Here is an 18,738-nt window from a genome sequence, read left to right as displayed (position 1 = left end):
CGATAAAGCTAATGGACACCTACGTAGCGCATTTAATGCGCTTTGTCCCGTAATGTCGTGCGATAAGCTCACGCACTATAGGCCTTTCCACCTCTTGTGTGCCACTGTGGCAGCCCCTTTTCCTATGAAAGGAGGCCCGATGCGACCAGGAGAGGGATTCGGCTTTTTGGGATGACACAGCCACCGTAGCTAGTTCAAAAAGCTCAAGAACACTCAATACATCCACCAAAGTAGGACTAGGATTTTACGCATCCTCGCGGCCTGAACCTCGGTAAACGACCCGTGTGCTTGCTCCTAAACCTGCTCTTCGCACGACCCCGCGCTCGCCGACCATAGAAGGGATCCCTGTGATCCCATAGGTGTCGTTCTCACCGACACAGAGACCCTCCCGGAAACAACTCCTCATAGCTTGCCAGACCATCCCCTCCAGCCGGGCCCATGGACCCCGTGAACGAGGCTGGTGCCGCTAGTCCTTGTTGCCGAGCCCCGAGCTCCAACTTGGGCAAGGCACATTGTCCACTTCCTCCATACCGAAGATCTACTCGGCGACCAAGATGAAGCTGAAAAAGTAGCTTGGACGGCCAGTATGTATCAGTTTGTCGATGGCATTGTATAGAGAAGGAGGCCCAATGGTGTGAAATTGATGTGTGTCTGCCGGGAGTATGGAAAGGAACTACTGGTTGAGATTCACAAAGGAATGTGCGGCTCCCACATTGGATCAAGGGAATTAGTTGGGAAAGCATTCCGGCAAAGATTCTATTAGCCCTTGGCCCTCCAAGATGCGGTCGAGCTCGTCACGACATGTGAAGCTTGCTAGTTCCATTCCATGAAAACACACCTTCCTGCCCAAGCCCTTTAGACAATCCCTCTATCATGGCCATTTTCGGTCTGGGGCTCGATATCCTTGGCCCCTTCCCCCGAGCAATCGGGGGGTTTGAATTCTTGTTCGTTGCCATCGACAAGTTTACAAAGTGGCCGGAAGTGGCTGCCGTGAGAAAGGTGACTGCTTAGTCAGCTATGAATTTCTTGAAAGAATTGGTGTGTCATCTTGGAGTTCCGGCAAGGATCATCACGGACAACGACACACAGTTCACGAGCCACGCCTTCATGCAATATGTTCGTACCCTCGGATGCAAGATCTCATTCGCCTTTGTGGCACACCCATGGAGCAATGGACAAGCTGTGAGGGGAACTTTGAAGTGCCATGTGGACTCAAGAGAAGAACTTTTGATACGTTGCAGAAGCATGGCAGGCGGTGGATCGAGGAGCTGCTGGTAGTTCTCTGGTCCATCAAAACCACACCTAACCGAGCTACCGGGTAGACTCCCTTCTCCCTGGTCTACGCGGCAGAAGTAGTTATCCCCATGGAAATTATTTATGGGTCCCCTCGAGTGCTACCTATGATGAAGTAGCGCAAGATCAGCACCAGTGTGACGACGCTGTGCTACTCGAGGAGAACCGTCTCCGGGCTGCTATGCTTGCTGCCCGCTACCAGCAAGCCCTACGTTGCTATCACAGCCGCAGGGGTTCATGCCCGGTGTTTTGAGGAAGGTGACCTTGTCCTTAGGCGCGTTCAGTCTGCCAAGGGTACGGACAAGCTGTCACCAAAGTGAGAAGGCCCTTACCGGGTAGTGCGAGTCACCAGACATGGCGCAGTCTGTCTGGAGACCTAAGATGGCACTGAGTTGCAAAACTCATGGAATATTGAGCATCTCCGCAAGTAGTACCCATAAGGCGTGGTTGTCGGGCCTTGCCTGGCAGCCACCCTTTTGTTCAAGCCTTGCCTCAGCTGCATGTAACCGATGACCCCGTGCAAGAGAAATTAAAGAAGCGTTGTAGGGGGCCCCAACTAAGATTGCATGCATGCATGAGCACACCAATATCACTAGATAAGCATTTCATGAGTATTTGCATATGCATATAGATAGGATCATATCCTGCATTCATTCTCATCTACATGAAGTTGCAGGTTCCGAACATGGACTTGGCTTGGACAAAGATTGTGAAGATTGCCCGGCACAGCGGTCCTTAGCAAGCCAAACAGATAAGTTCTACCTCGTGTCCATTACTGTTCTGTAGAGCTTTAAATTTGCATGGGAAAACCTCACTTCTCTTTTGAGATTTAGGTGCTCCCATACATGACTCAAACGTTGCTTCGGTCCCATACATGACTCTCCATTATGGAGAATGGAGATTATCCTGTCTCCAATTCTTGCCTTTCGCTTAATGTTACTTCCAAGAACCTCCTTGCGAATGTCCAAACATTTTTTCCATTCTTTGATTAGCATGTGTTCACCGGTTTTAGAAATCTGATATGCATAGGTGAGCTCCTTAGATTCACCTGGATGTATGTTCAGAACTGCAAGGCGACCATTCTGATACATCAGATGAGGCACACAATCCATCGGGATTTTCTGTTGAAAAACATAGTAATAACTTCGTAGTTAGCAATGATCTACTAGTTTTAGAAGTATGCAAAAGATGCACGGATGTCGTATTTGTAAAAAATCTTACCAGGGTATCTCCATAGAAGTTATCATGGTTCAACACGTGCACTAGTGGCACGTATTCACCATAATTTGGAGGAGTTCGATAATAGGTATTGTAATTCTCAAGATAAGTACAATAAGCAATCAGATGACTTTTCTCCTTATAAGTTAATTCGGAGCCATCAGTGTAGTGGGTTTTGTCTACCATCTTCTACACATTCTTTGAAGATTCAAAATAAGCTGTCAATGGAAATAAGCTATCAAAAATTTTGAAATAAACAATATAAATTAGTTAATAACTATGTTTGAGAAACTCACATTGCGGTACAATCGGAAGCGTATCAACAAGGACCCAAATGTCCATATTGTCTTGCTCGATGTCAGGATCACCAAGATCCATGGTGACAATCATACCCTCATAAAAACCATACATTTTGCAAAGTGCTTCCCAATTTTGGCAAGCAAAATGGGTTACGCTTTGAGAATTGTACAGATTTTCTTCAAAATCGATATCATGATGGGTCCTTAGGTGTATTTTCTTTGTTTGAAAATTTTCATGGTCTTCAAAAGCCATCCTCTCCAAGACATAGCGTCTTGCATGGCATGGGATAAGATAGTCGAATTGTAAAAGATGAAAATTAGACGTTGAAATAGTTGAAGTCATGCTTAATTACGAAAAAACACTTGTCGTTGTTGCGTACCGTTTCAACATCTAAGGTCTCCTCGAGCTTAATGCTGAAGCGCCGATCTTCGTCCAGCTCAACGAACATGTCGCACATACCTCGATCACCGTGGCACCAGCTGCACTCCCCCGGGAGACTGTCGTCGTTCGAGTATGACATTTGCTACATTCATAATTCAAAGATTAAAATTGTATAATTAAATATATGTACTAAAAAACCTAAATTAGATCATTATTTTCCGAGAAAATCCAGGCCACTCCATATTTCCTACATATTCTAGCATAAGTCATGCCAGAATTCACGGAAAAATCCGGCATGACCTTTGCTAAAAAAGGACATATCGAGCACCTGAAATTTGCCAGAACGGAAATTAATCAACACTTCGGCAAAACATAGGCCACTCGGAGGTGTAAACTGAACATGAACAGCCACTTGGGCAACCACATATCCTATTTGAGCAAATATGACATGTTCAACTAGTTCTTACTAAATATAAACTTACTATAAATAGAAAAAAAAACTAGTTCTGTCTAAAAATAAAGTAGTTCAACTAGTTATATTAATTATCTTACTAAAAATACAGTAGTTCTATTAATTCAACTAGTTTATTAATTTACTTACTAAACTAGTTCAACTACAACTAAAGTAGTTCAACGAGTTTATTAATTTACTTACTAAAAATAAACTAGTTTTTACTAAAAATAAACTAGTTCAACTAATTATATTAATTTTCTTACTAATTTTTTTAGATACTTAATAAAATTTAACCCTAACTAATTTGATGAACTCTAAAATTTAATCCTAACTAATTCGATGAACTCTAAAACTAATTCTACTTAACAACTACTGCCGTAATTAGCATCTAATTTTATGAACCCTAACTAATTAGATGAACTCTGAAATTTAACCCTAAGAACCCTAGATAGGCAGAGGTAGGGGAGGAGGAGGAGGAGGAGGGCGTGCTCACCTCTGGCATCGGCGGAGTTAGGGAGAGGGGCACGCGGCGTCAAGGTTGGGGACGGGGTCGGGGCGGCGGGCGCACGGCGGAGGGCGGAGATGTAGGGGGGGTGTCGAGGTCGGGTCGGGGGCGGCGTCGAGGTCACGGTCGGGGGCGGCGTCGAAGGTGTGCGGAGAGCGATGGGTCACGCGCAGCGGCCGACGACGATGCAGGGCGGCGACACCGGAGGATTAGGGATTTGGGGGGAAGTGGTCGTGGGGGAAGAACGAAGCGCGCGGTTAAGCTAAAAGTAGCAGTAGCGCATTCTAGGAAGTGCGCTACTCCTACCGTAGCTATAGCGCGTTTACTAACAAGCGCTACTGCTATTCCTTCTCTTTTTTATTTGCTTTCCACTTAATTTTATTTTCATTAGCAGTAGCGCCTTTATTTGTAAACGCGCTGCTACAAAACAAGTAGCGGTAGCGCAGTTCCACATAGATCGCTACTACTATGTGTAGCCTATCGGCTAAGCCGTGGGAATTTTAGTAGTAGCGCTTTGTACTCGGGCGCGCTACTTCTATAACTGTATCTGTAGCGTGGTTTTAGATACCGCGTTGCTGCTAATTAGCACCAGCGTGCGTTTTTATCCCGCGCTACTGCTAATGTTCTATGTATAGGGTTTTCCCTAGTAGTGTGTGGGGGGCTTCGGAGGAAGGCCTCGCATGTAATGATAAACGCCGAGACGTGGAGAATAGAGTTCGGGGCTAGATCATGAAAATCTAGTCCGTAATAAAACATTAGGCCCCAGACGAAGGGGTGGAGAGCGAACCCTAGCCTCTCGCCAGATCTAGGGGTCGGAATAAACTATCCTTGAGGAGGAAGCCCGTGGTGGACCTCCGCGGTCAAATATTTGGCCGCCCGAAGCTTTGTGATATCCTCCTCTGTAACGCAGGAAGCCACCCATCGGCCTTTGGGAGCTGGGACTGGACATGATAGGAAGGCTGGAAGCAATGAAGTCGAACCTTGGGTGTTGGAACTCGGGGTTGGGGAGGCTGAGGAGAAGTTTGGCATAAAAAAGACGGTCCTTGGTTCCTTTATAAAGGCCGTGGATATTGAACACCTCCTCCTAAGCCTAAGAACCTACCTATTCCCGTGGGACGGTTGGGTTACCCACGCTCATATTGATGAAAATCCCGCAATAAGGGGATACAATCTCTGCTTCGACAGGACGTGCTAATACAAACCACGCCCTGGAACGTGAAATGGCAGGACGGGAAATGATTCGAAATAATGGCCGGGAAAGCGTGACGTCACATTACTAAAGTTGTCAGCAGGTCGGATTCATGAAAACTATACTCCCTACGGCTGTGTGTTGCAGATCCCGACACATTTGTTTCATCTGAAGACTAACTTGGAGTTCAAAAGGAGGATAACTTGTCATTGAAGCCAGGTTCAGGGGCTACTGAGACAGTCCTGGACTAAGGGGTCCTCGGGCGTCCGGCCTGTTAGCCATGGGACGAACTGATGGGCTGTGAAGATACAAAGATCGAAGACTGCACCCGTGTCTGCAAGGTTCTCTCCTTGGCATGGAAGGCAAGCTTGGCGTCGAATATGTAGATTCCTTTCTTTGTAACCGACCTTATGTAACCCTAGATCCTCCCGGTGTCTATATAAACCGGAGGATTTAGTCCGTATAGGGGAGATTCATTATCATAGCCATACAAGCTAGACCTCTAGGGTTTAGCCATTACGATCTCGAGTTAGATCAACTCTTGTAATACTCATATTCATCAATATCAATCAAGTAGGACGTAGGGTATTACCTCCATAGAGAGGGCCCGGACTAGGGTAAACATCGCGTCCCTTGTCTCCTGTTACAATCGACCATAGATGCATAGTTCGGGAGCCCCTACCCGAGATCCGTCGGTTTTGACACCGACACCCACCAAGGCAGCTAGTGCAGGAGCTGCAGCCAGAACCATGTGATCAAGGGCCCGACAAGGTATCAATGGCTTCGTATATTCCTCAAGCCCGTCAATATCAGCAACAGGTCCTGGAAGATATGCGGAGGGAAGACATGGCGTCACCATCGAACGACGCCGCGAAACCCGCCGCTAGTGTGACAGGCGCAATGGCCCCCACATTGACGAACCCGTGCCCACTGAAGGCAGATACTTGCCTTTCAAGGTCGGGTCCCCTACCTTCACTCGCGAACTGCAGCAAGTCCGTTGGCCATCTTCCTGTGTTTTCAAGCCAGAGTTACCAGAAAAGTTTGACGGAAGGTTGAACCTGACAGAGTTCTTGAGCATCTACACCATTACTGTTCAAGCCGCCATAGGAAGAGATAAGAAGGTGTTCACCAATTACTTCCTTTTGGCCCTTAAGACAAATCTGAGGTCATGGCTGATACACCTTCCGGAGAATTCCAACTCATCATGGGCTGACCTGTGCCATGAGTTTGTTGGAGCCTTCACGGGCGACCATCATGAACCAGGCTGGCCCAGCGATCTACGGCTCCTTCCACAGAAGTAAGGGGAGAGCCTGGGGAAGTACATGCAGAGGTTTAGCTGGGTGGAGACAAACTTTCCAGATATCCACCCGGCAGCTGTGATTGTCGTGTTCTAGTCCAACGTGCGCAACCACAGGATTCGTTCCAAGATGAATGTCCCGTTGCCGAAGACTGTGAAGGAGCTTTACATCGTGCCGGATAAGTGTGCCCGTACAGATGAGGGGAGGAGACTCCCCGGGGAAGAAGATAACATCGAAGTTGACTCAGAGGATGATGACGATGCTGTTGACCAGAAGAAGAAGAAGAACAAGAAATGCAACAAGAAGCGCAAAAAGAAGGTAGTGCTGGCTGTCGAAGGATCAGGTACTCCTAGTACTGGGAAGAAGGCCAAGACCGAAGCCCCGCCAAGGAAGTTGCCACGTGCAATGACTGCCGGGAAGCTGTGGCGACCGAGAAGGCTGCGAAGGTTGACAAACCCTATTGCAACATCCATCAGACCAAGGGCCATGATCTCCAAGAGTTTGATCAAGTTGAGAACTCTTCAAGAAGCAGAAGGCTAAGTACAAGAAGCATGGCAAGGAAAGAGACCTATATGGCGTTAGCAGGATGGGCCGAGGTGGCAAAGGAGGCCGCCCTGGCAAGGTCCCTCAATGACAAGAAAAACCTGCTAAAGGTCGTGACAAGAAGGAAATTCATGAAGAAGGCGATGGGGGATGAAGAGGAAACTAGTGAGGAAAAGTTCCAGAAAGCCACTAACGCCCTATGCATTGACGGAGGTGCTTCTTTGCACTCCTCTCACCGCCAGCTTAAACAGTGGGCACGAGAGGTCAATGCTATGGAGCGAGCGGTAGATTCCCGGAAGCCACTCAAGTGGTCTCGCCCGCCCATCATCTTTGACAAAGAGGATCACCCTGATCGCCCCACTACGGTGGGGCGTTTGCCATTGTTGGTCTCGCGAACAATCCGTAACTTGAAGGTCACAGAGATGTTGGTTGATGGTAGGGCTGGGTTGAATCTAATCTCCCCCAAGGTAATCAACAAGTTGAAGATATGAAATGAAGAGCTCATGGTTACTGGCACATTCAAAGGGATCAACCTGGCAGGAGTTTTCCAAAGGGGAAGGTCATGCTTCCGGTGACATTCGGAGGAGAATTGAACTACCGGACCGAGAAGGTTGTGTTCGACGTGGTTGAGCTTCCTCTGCCATACAATGGGATACTTGGCCGACCCGGGCTAGCAAATTTCATGGCAGCATCTCACTATGCCTAAAACACTTTGAAGATGCCAGGACCAATATGCGTCATTTCCTTCCCATCAGACAAGAAGGACGGAATTATATGCATCGATAAGATGTACCAGGAGGCGGTCGCTACAGACGCCGCAGAAGTCACAGTCCCCGTCAAGGAAAACAAGAAAGGAAGAAAAACTAGCAGGGATGCCGGCAAGGCATCCGGGAAGCGCACCTCTCGGGAGTGCGCTCCGCCTGTTGATGACTTGTCGGAGAGTTCCACTAGCAAGAGGTCCAAGGTTGTTGCACCTGCTATGAAGAGGGTCTAGGCAGTGCTAGTTGGTGTTGATGGTGCGTTCACTATCAGCTCCACCCTTGATGAAAAATAGAAAAGCACGCTCGTTGCCTTCCTGTGGGCGAATGTCGATGTGTTTGCTTGGAAACCATGAGACATCACCAGTGTTCCCGGGGATGTAATCAAGCACCACCTTGTTGTCTGCCCTCATGCCCAGCCCATGAAGCAGAAGGTCAGAAATCAAGCCTTGGAGCGGCAGCTGTTCATTGCCAAAGGGATCAAGAAACTTGAAGCAGCTGGTTTGGTTAGAGGAGTATTGCATCCAACGTGGTTGGCGAACCAAGTGGTAGTGTGCAAGGTGAATGTGAAGTGGAGGCTTTGCATAGATTTCAAGACCTGAATAAGGAATGCCCGAAGGACCCGTTCCCGTTGCCGCGCATCGACCAGATTGTGGATTTCACCTCCGGTTGTGATCTTCTTTGATTTCGGAATGCCTACTCTAGGTACCACCAGATATTCATGTCCAAGGAGGACGAAGAGAAGACCGCGTTCATAACCCCATGTGGAACGTACTGCTTTGTACGGATACCCTTTGGATTAAAGAGTGTCGGATCCACTTTTGCAAGAGCAGTGCAAATTGGTTTTGAGTCCCAACTACCAAGGAATATTGAAACTTACATGGATGATAAATTGGTCAAGACTATGACGCCCCGAGACCGACGCTCCAGATGCCTTCCATCTTTTTTGTTGTTGCCGTGTGTTTCATTTTTTTGTTGCATTCATCGTCGCATCATCCGCATTGTATCTGCATGTTTTCATAAAACTCATAGTCGTTCGTAGTTGCCCCTTCTCTCCTTGTCTCTATTGAACTCCCCTCAGATCAAGCGGACCGCTCTCTTTTCTCTCATCTTCTTCATGGCCTTTTGACATGCCCCTTGTCTTGGTCGACCTCTCTCAAACCCCCTCGCATGCGCGCCCGAAACTGCCCCGGACCCGACCCGGGCAGTCGTGACTGATGGGTCCGAATCATCCCCAAACATCCCTAAAATATCTTTGGTTTTCCCATTGGAATTCCCTAGCCTATCTATCCGACCGTCCGATCTAAATCAAAGGGTCTAAACCTATCTCAAATTCCTATATACAGACCACCTACTTGTCCAAACCCTAAAATCTAGGGGAGTTGTCCCATCCTCCCTGTCGCTGCCGCCACTCCACCTCCCACATTAGAATCCCCTTGACCGATCTCCCTCGATCCCCTCGCCAAGCCAACCTCCGAGCGCCAGCCACCTCCTCCTTGGGATCTTCCCCGATCCAACCCACAGCCAACAACCTTCCCCTTTGTTTGAGCCATCAACCAGTCCAACCAGGGCTGATCCCCATCGATCCATCCAGCCACCTAGTCGTCGGGCACCTCCCTGCTGTTGACACCAGATTTTGGCACGGCCAAGAACTTAATTAAGATGGCCTCAAATGGAGAAGTGCTCAAAGTTAGAAAGTTCTGTATCGTCAAAAGGAAAAACTTGGATATTTGGGCCATAGTCATCCGGTCTCATCTCTAAGGCCGAAGTTGTGTTCGAAATACTCAGATTTTGTATTCAGAACACTATTCGGCTGATTACGCCCCCAAGATGGCCTCGTACGGACAAGGTTTCTACACGGATTGTCTTCGTCTCGTCGAAACGATCGATTTTGATATAAAGAACGTCTAAATTGGAGTTCGTATGCAAAAGTTATAGCCAAAACTATATGTTGCATAAGTCTGCCCCGGAAGTTCCTGGCAGAACTTCCGGGGAGGTTCAGGGCTAAACAGAAACTTTGCACGCGGTGCGCCCTGAAAACTGGAATTTTAACACTATTTACAGATTTGCAGGGCCGATTTCAACATCACTATGACCTCAGATGAAAAAGTGATCAACTAAGGAATTTTTCTCCATTGCAAGATCAACAACTTTGCTTTTGGGACCATCGCAATCCGAAGCCATATGCGACCAGCGGGAGCTGTGCAAGAGGGCTACGTGATGTAATTTTAGCCCGGAAGTTCTGGGCTGACCGAAAGTTCCGGCCCTCGTAGTCCGAGTTAGGTTAACTTTTGATGTTTTGGACGGGATTGCAGTCCTTTTCTTGTACAGAAAGTCCAGCCGCCTCATATATATGTAAGGGGTGACGGCCGATTGAACAACACACAATCGATTTATCAATATATCACCTTTTTACCTTTACATTTATCTCTCTCCCTTGTTCTTCTTCCTCGTTCTTCTTTTGCAGGGCGGCGAACCTCGAGGCCCTAGGGGCGATCAGGTCGACCTAGGGCAGCCCATAGCCGCTGTGTGCCCAGACGGGGTCCCTCCCGGGCGTTTGGGGTTTCAGGTATACAAAAGCGCCCGCCGGATTGTCTTGCGTACCGCGCTTCCGGGTGGGTCTCCTTCGACATGAGCTGCGGTGCATCACCCCGGGCGTCGAGGGTATACAGTGACGTGTTCGTGTGCGAACACACTTTTTGGCGACTCCGCTGGGGATGAAGCTTTGAACGGTCTCCAGCCCATTCTTGCTACGAAGGATCGTCATCAAGTTGCTGCAATCTACAAAGGTAATATGAATACCCAATTCCCCTTTGTAGATGCAAATAATCCATATGTGGTTGCTGAATCACCTAATGAGCATAATGTATCGGCTAGCCCTAGTTTTATTAATCATGCATCTAATTATGCGCAAGGGCCGATGCAAAGCAATGTTCATGCTTCAAATTCTTATGATTTTAGCAACGTACAACATATGTATCCAAACTCTCATGCATGGGCAACCCCACAAATCCATATGCCGATGAACAACATGATGGGTTTGGTTAATCAGTTTGAAACACCTCATGCTAAAATTTCCAATAGTATACAAGAAAGTGTTTCACCTTTTTATTCATCGGCAACTAATTTTCATTATGTGAATCCAACCTTGCCGATGGATGGGAGAATTGGCCATGCTACTACTAGCTATTCGGCCAATTACTCTCAACCATCATATGCTACACCTCATGTTAGTAATTTTTCAGCACCGTATGCAACTGTAGATGTTCATAATTCAGCCCCGCATCTTCATGGTCATAGCCAAATAAGTGAAAATTTTGCAGGAACACATGTGCCATCATCAAATACTGTAGCATATAATGCATACTCTACGCAATTCAAGAATTTTGGCAACACTTACAAATCATTGCCGAAAGAATCTGAAAGTATTGCAGACCAATCTCTTCCAGAAGTGGTTGTGGCTGCGTTAAAAAAGAGCTTGACACAAAATAAGAGGATTAGTGCTCTATGACTTGAACAATATAAAAAGGGGTTGTATCTTGATTATGCTGCAATAAAGGCTAGAGTTTTGCAAGAAGATGAAACTTCATCAATTGATAGAATTGGCGAGAGAGCATATGGTTATACAGCAGTGCATACACCTCCACCTAGTACTGCAGCATATTATACACCCCCTACACAATTGCAAATTTTCGGCAACTTTGCCACTTCATTGCGGAGAGATTCTAAAAGCATTGGGGGGCAAACTAATCTATTACGGGCTGAGATTGAGAGGGGAGTTAAAGCTTTGCGCGATATGGTGCAAGTACTTGGAGAAGAGAGAATTGTTAGGGAATTAGCTCGAAGAAAAGAAGTGTTGCCAATTGATATAACCGGTGAAAACAATGATGATTCATAAACTAAAAGTGCTTCGGCTGAAAAAGCGGAATCAAGTAGTAAAGATTTCGAGTCCATCAAATACAAAGAGGCAAACATTGTTGAGAAAGGGCATGGAAAGTATAGCAAGACAGCCATACTTGATTTTTCTGAAGTTAATTGAACCTACTTCTTCCCTATGAGTTTCGTGCCATAGAAATTGACGCGTTTCAAGGACAAGAAGAAGTAGCCGAACAAAGTTCGGTTGAAAAAGATCTTAAAATTTATGATGCACGGAATCAAGAGGAAAATTGTGACGCGGTGTTGGGAAGCCATCCAAAAACAAAGCACGATATTATTCATGCCATGCAATCATCATGCTCTCCCAACATATTTGAAGAGGTATGTCTAGTAAGTAATTTACCTATTTTCATATTTGGTCACAACTTTATGGTTGATGTGTCTATTAGAAAAATTCTCATAAGTAATTTTCAAAGACCAATGAAGAAGGGTATTTTACTTATTAGCAATAAAATTGTTGCTAAGCATGTCGGTCAATATATTGTACCATTCAAAGAGATCGATAGTGACTTATTACTGCGGCCAAAGCGTTTCCCATTGCTTTATTTTTGAAGTTTATATCTAATTGGGTAGCTTTGCTTGCTTCATACTTGGCTTACGCATGGTCTCAAGTGAGACGTGTATCTTCTAAGTACTTCGATTTCAGAAATTTAAAGCCAAGGCTAAAATCTTTTGGGAAAACCGATGCTAGTATAGTTTCTTATGTAATGACATCGGAAAAAGAATGTGAAAGAGAATTCATAGCCGAATGGGAAGATGCCAAATCTGGACCATTCGTTTGCTTAACTCCAAAGCCGTTCTCACAACAAGATCGGCTAGAAAACATAGGTAAGGCCGAGTCGAAGCCCACTGCTTCGGCCACTAATGAAACTTTTATGCAGGCAAAACTAAGGATTGAAGGAAGTTCATTCTTGATTATCTGCAAAATCCTAGAGAAAGGGAGAACAATATGGTTCAGAGGATGGTTTTAGTCTATGGAACCTTATCACCGGATTGTTATAGAAGCTAAGAAGTTTTCACCCAAGTTTTCATCAAGAAGTTCAAACAAGCAATGGCTGATATATACTTATCATCTTAAGAACATGCAAAATGGCCGATGGAGTGTTGACATCGTCCTTAGAATAAGATATATGCGAGTTATTTTTTGGCACACAAGCTTTGCCGAAAAACAGGGGGCCATGTGTTGACACCAGATTTTGGCACGGCCAAGAACTTAATTAAGATGGCCTCAAATGGAGAAGTTCTCAAAGTGATAAAGTTCCATATAATCAAAAGGAAAAACGTGGATATTTGGGCTATGGTCATCTGTTCTCATCTCTAAGGCCGAAGTTGTGTTCGAAATACTCAGATTTGTATTGAGAACACTATTCAGCTGATTATGCCCCCAAGATGGCCTCATATGGGAACGATTTTGATATAAAGAACGTCTAAATTGGAGTTAGTATGCAAAAGTTAGAGCAAAAACTATGTGCTGCATAAGTCTGCCCTGGAAGTTCCGGGCAAAACTTCCGGGGGGTTCCGGGCTAAACAGAAACTTTGCACGCGGTGCGCCATGAAAGCTGGAATTTTAACATTATTTGCAGATTTGTGGGGCCGATTTCAACATCAATATGTCCTCGGATGAAAAAGTGATCAACTAAGGAATTTTTCTCCATTGGAAGATCTACAACTTTGCTTTTGGGACCATCGCGATCCGAAGCCATATGCGACCTGCAGGAGCTGTGCAAGGGGGCTACTTGATGTAATTTTAGCCCGGAAGTTCCGGGCTGACCGAAAGTTCCAGCCCTCGTAGTCCGAGTTAGGTTAACATTTGATGTTTTGGACGGGATTTGAGTCCTTTTCTTGTACGGAAAGTCTAGCCGCCTCATACATATGTATTGGGTGACGGCCGATTGAACAACACACAATCGATCTATCAATATATCATCTTTTTACCTTTACCTTTATCTGTCTCTCCCTTGTTCTTCTTCCTTGTTCTCCGTTTGTTCTTCGTTTGCAGGGCGGCGAACCTCAAGCCCTAGGGGCGATCAGGTCGACCTAGGGCAACACATAGCCGCCGCGTGCCCAGACGGGGTCCCTCCCGGGCGCGTGGGGTTTCGGGTATACAAAAGCGCCCGCCGGATTGTTTTGCGTACCGCGCTTCTGGGCGGGTCTCCTTTGACGTGAGCTGCAGTGCATCACCCCCGGCGTCGAGGGTACACGATGACGTGTTCGTGTGCGAACACTTGCCTATGGCTGGTGCATCTGAGGTAGACACCTCCGCCAATGCACCTTCATGCCCTAGGTACTCCTCTAGCTACCTCGTCACCAGGGTCACAAGGACCAACCCCGAGCAGCAACCAGAAGCCAAAACCTCTACATCCTCTCGTGCTTCCCATGCACCACCACAAGTAGCAGCTCTACCGGAGCTCCCTTCACCGTCGAGCACCACTAGCAGGACGCCCCACTTCCTCCTTGGTTCTCCTTCCTACTCCTCCTCACCTTCCCCTCCTTTCCTTTTGTCCCTTCCATGGCTTCTCTCCTCACGTCACACTCTGCAGTAGCAGGACGATGCCGCCGTCCACTGCATCGCCATGGACGCCCAGCTGGAGCTTCGTGCTGAGCCTTCCTCCGCCTCGCCTATGACCCCTGCTACCCCGGATCCGACCCTGATGCCCCATCCCCGATGTCGTCGTTCGACTCCTTGTTGAATCCGAAAGCTTCCAATCGCTGTGCCAAGTCCCGCTTCGCCATTGACCGAGTCCTCTGCTTCTTGTTTTGCGACGTTGAACACTAGCTGACCAGCAGTCCGATCACTCGTGTTGACCAAGCCGCCACTCCTCGCGCGTAGCCCAGCCGCCCGCACCCTAATGCAGCCTCAGCCCACCAGATCTGCTGGCCCCAAGGCCCGCGAGGTGAGCACAAGCCAGCCCACCCCCTGTTTGTATGTGAAGCCTTGTGCGCTGCATATTATCCTGAGCTCACCCAGTTTTGGCCCTATAGTGTGTTTTTTCCTGTTCCACGAATTTTGCTATTTCTCCAGTATTTACTATTTTGCAGAAAAACTCCTGTTGATCATGCATATAATAACTCCATGACCGTGCAACGGATTAAAATGATTTGTATATGTAAAATGCTTAGAATTTCATCTAGCTTCATAATATGCAACTTTCATCAATGTTCAAAATGTTTAAATTATTGTTTGCATTTATTTTGCATAATGACTTGCTAAAATGATTTATTTCATAACTAATTAACTATAGCTCCGAATTAAATAAACTTTATATGTAAACGGTCTATAAAAATGTATAGATTAACTTGGTGCACTTACTTTGCATGTTAAACAACAATAAAATATGGTTTAGGTCAGAATAGTACCAAATTCAAAATATGCACATGGGGATTTTCCGGAATTGTTGCTTGTTGTTTCCGGCCTCATTTAAAATGCCTAATTGTGTAGTTTACATATGCTTCACCTCTTTCCATGTTTAACGACATTTAATATTGTTGGGTACATAAATGGGAGGGTACTAAATAAATGAATGTGGTGTTTCGTCAATGTGCAACTCATTATATATTGAGCTCCACCTAACTTGTAGTATTGTTTGTTGCACTTTGCCATGACATGCCTCATTAAAAATGGACATGCATTATACTTTATTGTGCATCATGCCATGTTTATGGGATGGTTGGTTACCGTGTTGTATGCTTCTTTCCGGTGTTGCTTCTTCTCGATAGTTCTGGTAATGTTGCGGTTGTGAGGATCCGTTCAAGTATGTTCGTTCATCTACTTCATGGATTCGATCTTGTTCCTAGCTTGATTTCCGGAAATATGAACGTCACCTTGGATCTCAATACTATCTTTGCTTGGCTAGTTGTCTCGACGCTATCGCTATGTCGCGCTACCTACCACTTGTTTATCAACCCTCTCAATATGCCATCAAATAGCCTCTAACCTTTTCCACCATCCCAGCAAACCGTTGTTTGGCTATGTTACCGCTTTGCTCAGCCCCTCTTATAGTGTTGCTAGTTGCAGGTGCAGTTGCAGGTTGTTCCATGTTGGGACATGTATATCATGGGATATCACAATATATCTTATTTAATTAATGCCTCTATATACTTGGTAAAGGGTGGAAAGCTCGACCTTTTGCCTGGTGTTTTGTTCCACTCTAGCCGCCCTAGTTTCTGTCATACCGGTGTTATGTTCCTTGATTTTGTGTTCCTAACACGGTCGGGGTTTATGGGCCCCCCTTGATAGTTCGCTCTGAATAAAACTCTTCTAGCAAGGCCCAACATTGGTTTTACCATTTACCTAATAACAACAAAAACTTTCATAGGGACCTCTCGGGCCCAGAGGATAATTAATCAACAACCTGGGCTAGTGCTCCTCATGAGTGTTGGTCCAAACCGGGTGATGTCCAGCGCCCCCTAGGCAACCAGGGTATCAACTAACCCGACGTCTTTCCCATCCAGTGTGCCCTGATAATAAGATACATGTGGCTCCTATCGTGATTTGTCGGCACATCGGGCGGTCTTGCTGGTTTTTTTACCATTGTCGAAATGTCTTGTGAACTGGGATTCCAAGCTTGATTAGGTTGTTCTGGGAGTAGGATTTCTTCCGTTGATCGTGAGAGTTTGTGATGGACTAAGTTGGGACACCCCTGCAGGGTTTAATCTTTCGAAAGGCGTGCCTGCGGTTATGTGGCCGATGGAAATTTTTAATATCCAGTTGTAGAGAACTTGACACCACATCCGAATTAAAATACACCAACCGCGTGCGTAACCATGACCGTCTCTTTTCGAGTGAGTTAGAGAAGAGAACACAGTGGGGTTATGTTTGACTCGTAAGTAGTTCAATATCAATTATTTATCATTACTAGTTGCGACTATTATGCATAGTAACTTTTCTTACTGTTGTAATCGTAAGTTAGCCACCTTACAATGCTTAGTGCTTGCTGCAACCTCACCACCTATCCATTCCATACTCATTAACTTTGCTAGTCTTGATACCCATGGTAATGGGATTGTTGATTCCTCGTGTCTCACGGGTTAGTACAATAATAGTTGCAGGTACAGGTAAAGTGATGCTTTGATGAGAGAGCGATGCTTGCTTGTTTTGGAGTTGTTCTTCTACTTATTCTTCTTTGATCAAGGCATAGGTTCCGACTCGGGGGCCTGTGATTAGCAGGGTGGATGGCATTCTTCTTTTTTAGTTTGATTTCATCCTTAGTTAGATCCTGCTCTTCTGTATGATGGTTTCTATGTATTGATGTATTCATGTTGTAGCTCTTCGCTCGAAATGCAGTTGTGCCCCAATCATGAATTCATCACGTGATTGGGATAGAATCACATCTTGTGCGTTACAAAGACCAAGGACATATCAACACTCATTCAGGACATGGAAGAAACCTTTGCAAATCTGCGCAAGATCTACATGAAGCTCAACCTAGAGAAGTGTGTGTTTGGCATTCCCTCCAGCAAGCTACTTGGCTTCTTCGTGTTTCATCGGGGGATAGAGGCCAACCCCGACAAGATCAAAGCGATAGAGCAGATTAAAGCACCAAAAACAGTCAAGGACGTTAGGTGTTTGACTCGATGTGTTGCCGTGTTGAGCAGGTTCGTCTCCAAATCTACCGAGCGTGCCCTGCCGTTCTTCAAAATTTTGAAGAAGGCGGGGCCCATGAAGTGGACCCCGAAGGTGGAAGCAGTACTTCAAGACTTAAAATCTTACCTTTCCTCTGTTCCCACTTTGGTCGCTCCAAAACCGCAAGAGTAGTTGCTACTATATATAGCGGCAACCAATCAAGTGGTTAATGCAACACAAGTTTCATAGCGGGAAATGGAAGAAGGGGAAGCTGCAGCTACTGTCCTCCCCGGAGAAGGACATGAACCAGCCACGACAAGATCGAGTGTATATCAAGGCAGAGAAGAGCAGGACAGCTACGGCATGGAAGAAAGTGGTGCAGTGACCAGTCTACTTTGTTAACTCCCTAGTGCAGGTGGCTAGATCAAGGTACTCTGGGTTCAAAAATTGATCTTCGGCCTCATCATGGCCTCGAGGAAGCTACGCCATTAATTCCAAGCCCATGAGATCACAATTGTCACCCGTTTCCCTTTGCAACGCATACTTAGGAACCCTAAGGCCACCGGCGGAATAGTTGAATGGGTGTTAGAGTTTTCAAGCTTCAAACTGAAGTATGAAAGTACCTCAAAAATTCAAAGCAGAGCATTGGCGGAGTTCATTGCAGAATGGACGCCTACTTCGGACGAAGGGGCACCAGAAACAGTTATCCCCGGCAAGGAAGCGCCCCAAGAGTGTATTATGTACTTTGATGGTGCTTTCTCACTTCAAGGTGCAGGAGGTGGCATGCTCCTTGTTGCACCCATGGGAGATCACCTAATGTATGTCATCCAAATGCATTTTCTATGGGAGAAATCTACCAACAAAACTGCAGAATATGATGGACTCCTTGCCGGGCTTAGGATCACAACATAATTGGGATTAAGAAGTTGATCATTCGTGGAGATGCACAACTTATGGTGAGACAAGTAAACAAGGATTACCAAAGCCCATTGATGGAAGCATATGTGGAGGAAGTGAGAAAGCTGGAGGAGAATTTTGATGGATTGCAAACAGAGCGCGTGCCACGTGCGGAAAACAGCATTGCTGATCATCTGTCAAAATGCACCGCGCAAAAGGTTCCTATGGAACTAGGGGCTTTTGGTCTCCACCTGACTCAACCCTCAGTATCCTAGAAACAATGACCAGAAATAGGAGGAAACTGGACTCCGGCAAGCCCCTCCCGGCCGAGCTTTCTGAAGCCCCCAGTAGAGAGGTTGGCGGGAACAACTCCAGTTCGCAGGGCGAGCAGCATCCTCCCGCC

This window comes from Triticum urartu, chromosome 4 (assembly GCF_003073215.2).
Source record: "Triticum urartu cultivar G1812 chromosome 4, Tu2.1, whole genome shotgun sequence".
NCBI classification, from domain to species: Eukaryota; Viridiplantae; Streptophyta; class Magnoliopsida; order Poales; family Poaceae; genus Triticum; species Triticum urartu.
This window is presented reverse-complemented; position numbering follows the sequence as displayed.